The sequence below is a fragment of the Protopterus annectens genome, chromosome 2.part0, assembly GCF_019279795.1.
Source record: "Protopterus annectens isolate FY-2018-M chromosome 2.part0, PAN1.0, whole genome shotgun sequence".
In the NCBI taxonomy this organism is placed as follows: Eukaryota; Metazoa; Chordata; order Ceratodontiformes; family Protopteridae; genus Protopterus; species Protopterus annectens.
The window spans coordinates 109982422-109987421 of record NC_056728.1 but is presented as its reverse complement, the minus strand read 5'-3'; positions in this window follow the sequence as shown (position 1 = coordinate 109987421).

Genomic DNA, 5000 nt, shown 5'->3' with positions numbered 1-5000 from the left:
TTAGTAAAACCTCAAAAAAATATTGTCCGAATGTGCAATGGGCAAATGCACATTGGCATTTGTTCATTGCAGATTCAATATTTTGGGTGCGGATTGCACTACAGCAGGGATCAGTAACTGATCCCTTTCCCCACTGTAGTGCGATCTCTGAGTTAGTATATTAAAGTAGGGGGGTGTGAACATAGGGGGTGCAAGGGGGTTTGCCCCCCTGCATTACGATGTGTCTTCGACATTATAGTTCATAAATCCATGAATCTGCTCTGCTGTTCGATTTGCTGATTTTCGAACTACTGAGAATGTCAGCGTTTCAAATTTGTGCATTTGGTTCACCCAAATGCACGATCGCTATTGTCATTTCAGACAATATGTAGGTAAGCCATGATATACGCATCTTCCTAAGTTTTACAGCTACATAAAGTATGTAATGTGTTTTTACCAAACAGTACTGTAACTAGGGTGGAGCAAATGGGACAATTGTCTTAGGTGCTGTCTTGTCCAGGGTGCAACTCAATGTTGTACAATAAAAAAATATTTGTAGTCTGATACCTTTGTTTTTTTTCGCCTTTAAGGAAAACAACAACCCATACATTCAAGATGCTCCTAGATGTCTCCTGCCCTCACTTATATCATCTTGATTTTGCCCTGCAGCAAAAAGACCTGTGATTTCCTGCACTGGTAGAGGGGGTAGTGCCATGTTTCTTGGGCTATACGGTTGGTGGTCATAGTGAGCTGAGGGATGTACTGTTTTTCAATCAAAATTGCTCACTGTGGGTGCATTTGGTACATGGGGAGAGAAACTAGGGCAAAAAAAAAGCAACAAGTCTCACAAGTAAGTACAGTTACTAATAATCATTTTGGTGCTTGTGCATTCATATATAGACAGACCACTGAAGGGATTATCGTGAGGAAATGTTTTATTCTGGTGCTTGTGCATACTTGGACAGAATACTGAAGGGGTCAATGGGGGAAATGCTTCATTTTGGTGCTTGTGCATACTTGGACAGAATACTGAAGGGGTCAATGGGAGAAATGCTTCATTTTGGTGTGTGTACATACTTGGACAGACAGCCAAATGGGTCATGGGGGGGTGTTTCATTTTGGTGCTTGTGCATACTTGGACAGCCAGCCAAATGGGTCATGGGGGGGTGTTTCATTTTGGTGCTTGTGCATACTTGGACAGCCAGCCAAATGGGTCATGGGGGGGTTCATTTTGGTGCTTGTGCATACTTGGACTGAATGCTAAAGGGGTCATTAGGGGAAATGCTTCATTTTGGTGCTTGTGCATACTTGGACAACCAGCCAAATGGGTCATGGGGGGTTTCATTTTGGTGCTTGTGCATACTTGGACTGAATGCTAAAGGGGTCATTGGGGGAAATGTTTCATTTTGGTGCTTGTGCATACTTGGACAGATAGCCAAAGGGGTAGTTGGGGGAATGTGTTTCATTTTGGTGCTTGTGCAAACTTGGACAGATAGCCAAAGGGGTCATTGGGGGAAAGTGTTTCATTTTGGTGCTTGTGCATACTTGGACAGATAGCCAAAGGGGTCATTGGGGGAAATGTTTCATTTTGGTGCTTGTGCATACTTGGACAGATAGCCAAAGGGGTCATTGGGGGAAATGTTTCATTTTGGTGCTTGTGCATACTTGGACAGATAGCCAAAGGGGTCATTGGGGGAAATGTTTCATTTTGGTGCTTGTGCATACTTGGACAGATAGCGAAAGGGGTCATTGGGGGAATGTGTTTCATTTTGGTGCTTGTGCATACTTGGACAGATAGCCAAAGGGGTCATTGGGGGAAATGTTTCATTTTGGTGCTTGTGCATACTTGGACAGATAGCCAAAAGGGTCATTGGGGAATTTCATTTGTTGTGCTTGCATACTTGGACAGATAAAGGGTCATTGGGGAATGTGTTTCATTTTGGTGCTTGTGCATACTTGGACAGATAGCCAAAAGAGTCATTGAGAAATGTTTCATTTGGTGCTTGTGCATACTTGGACAGATAAAAAGGATTTGGTGCTTGTGCATACTTGACAGATAAAAAGGGTCGGGAATGTGTTTCATTTTGGTGCTTGTGCATACTTGGACAGATAGCCAAAGGGGTCATTGGGGGAAATGTTTCATTTTGGTGCTTGTGCATACTTGGACAGATAGCCAAAGGAGTCATTGAGGGAAATGTTTCATTTTGGTGCTTGTGCATACTTGGACAGATAGCCAAAGGGGTCATTGAAATGTTTCATTTGGTGCTTGTGCATACTTGGACAGATAGCCAAAAGGGGTCATTGGGAAATGTTTCATTTGGTGCTTGTGCATACTTGGACAGATATGAGCAAAGGGTCATTAGAAATGTTTCATTTTGGTGCTGGTGCATACTTGGACAACCAACCAAATGGGTCGTGGGGGGTTTCATTTTGGTGCTTGTGCATACTTGGACTGAATGCTAAAGGGGTCATTGGGGGAAATGTTTCATTTTGGTGCTTGTGCATACTTGGACAGATAGCCAAAGGGGTAGTTGGGGGAATGTGTTTCATTTTGGTGCTTGTGCAAACTTGGACAGATAGCCAAAGGGGTCATTGGGGGAAATGTTTCATTTTGGTGCTTGTGCATACTTGGACAGATAGCCAAATGGGGCATTGGGGGAAATGTTTCATTTTGGTGCTTGTGCATACTTGGACAGATAGCCAAAGGGGTCATTGGGGGAAATGTTTCATTTTGGTGCTTGTGCATACTTGGACAGATAGCCAAAGGGGTCGTTGGGGGAAATGTTTCATTTTGGTGCTTGTGCATACTTGGACAGATAGTGAAAGGGGTCATTGGGGGAATGTGTTTCATTTTGGTGCTTGTGCATACTTGGACAGATAGCCAAAGGGGTCATTGGGGGAAATGTTTCATTTTGGTGCTTGTGCATACTTGCACAGATAGCCAAAGGGGTCATTGGGGGAATGTGTTTCATTTTGGTGCGTGTGCATACTTGGACAGATAGGCAAAGGGGTCATTGGGGGAAATGTTTCATTTTGGTGCTGGTGCATACTTGGACAACCAACCAAATGGGTCGTGGGGGGTTTCATTTTGGTGCTTGTGCATACTTGGACTGAATGCTAAAGGGGTCATTGGGGGAAATGTTTCATTTTGGTGCTTGTGCATACTTGGACAGATAGCCAAAGGGGTAGTTGGGGGAATGTGTTTCATTTTGGTGCTTATGCAAACTTGGACAGATAGCCAAAGGGGTCATTGGGGGAAATGTTTCATTTTGGTGCTTGTGCATACTTGGACAGATAGCCAAATAGGGGAAATGTTTCATTTTGGTGCTTGTGCATACTTGGACAGATAGCCAAAGGGGTCATTGGGGGAAATGTTTCATTTTGGTGCTTGTGCATACTTGGACAGATAGCGAAAGGGGTCATTGGGGGAATGTGTTTCATTTTGGTGCTTGTGCATACTTGGACAGATAGCCAAAGGGGTCATTGGGGGAAATGTTTCATTTTGGTGCTTGTGCATACTTGCACAGATAAAAAGGTCATTGGGGAATGTGTTTCATTTTGGTTCTTGTGCATACTTGGACAGATAGCCAAAGGGGTCATTGGGGGAAATGTTTCATTTTGGTGCTTGTGCATACTTGGACAGATAGCCAAAGGGGTCATTGGGGGAAATGTTTCATTTTGGTGCTTGTGCATACTTGGACAGATAGCCAAAGGGGTCATTGGGGGAATGTGTTTCATTTTGGTGCTTGTGCATACTTGGACAACCAGCCAAATGGGTCATGGGGGGGGTCATTTTGGTGCTTGTGCATACTCGGACTGAATGCTAAAGGGGTCGTTGGGGGAATGTGTTTCATTCTGGTGCTTGTGCATACTTGGACAGATAGCCAAAGGGGTCGTTGGGGGAATGTGTTTCATTTTGGTGCTTGTGCATACTTGGACAGACTATTGCTTTATATCAGTAGTTTCTTCTAGATTATTGAAAAAAATAAGATATGCCTCGGTCTCTCATGAAAACAGTGTTATGGGGGCATACCTCCTTTCAACCTTTTAACACAAGAAGTCTGGACAATGCCTAAAATAATGGGGTCAAAGGTCCAAAAATTGGGACAGGTTTTAAATATTGGTCTTATAAAGTTTAAACTTATAAAGTTGCTAAAATAACAGGATTTGTAAAAGTATGCATTTTCTGAAGGAAATGAAGTCTGAAACACAAATGCAGATCATTACTTAATGAGTTCAATCCTCACTGATTTGCCAGAAAGCCACACATTTTATGAGGTGAAAATCTGGACATTCTGCAAAAATCTGGACAGTTGAGAGGAATGGTCAGGGGCCAGGCCTAAGTATTCAGCACATGCTGCTCAATACTCTGAAAGAACATCTGTTGCCTGGGTGAGCTAAGGAGAAAAATCGAGCAAAAATGAGGCCTTACTGTGCTCTGTATTCTAAGTAGGCTTCTTGAGGTCTCCATCAGCGTACCTTGAAATAATCACAATTACTACAAATTTGCAGAATGACAAATTGTGCTACCCAAAAATGATTATACTTTATGTCTGAGCCAGAGATTGGTGTTGGGCTTGGGAAACCCCTCTTCCTCCTTTGGTGTTTAAGTAGCTGAAGAGTATTATAAAATAGGATAGGTATATGTAACGCAGAATACAAGTACTTATTGGACATTATATTTTGGATTATTACTTGGCTTTTATAAAATGTGTGTTTTAATTAAAGTTAAGCTAATTTTAATTGGGTATATATCTATCATGGTTTGTTTTCTGCAGTAACGAACAGTGTGTGTGTGTGTGTGTGTGTGTGTGTGTGTGTGTGTGTGTGTGTGTGTGTGTGTGTGTGTGTGTGTGTGTGTGTGTGTGTGTGTTCATAGATTAGTAATAGGCTATCTACCCTTGTGAGCCACTATAAGCCTAGCCAAAAAATCAAACCCTGTATCTTGTGTGTATGAGATAAACCCAGTATGATTTATACTACCAGAATTTAATCCAAGGGACTTTTTTTCTGTTTTTCCC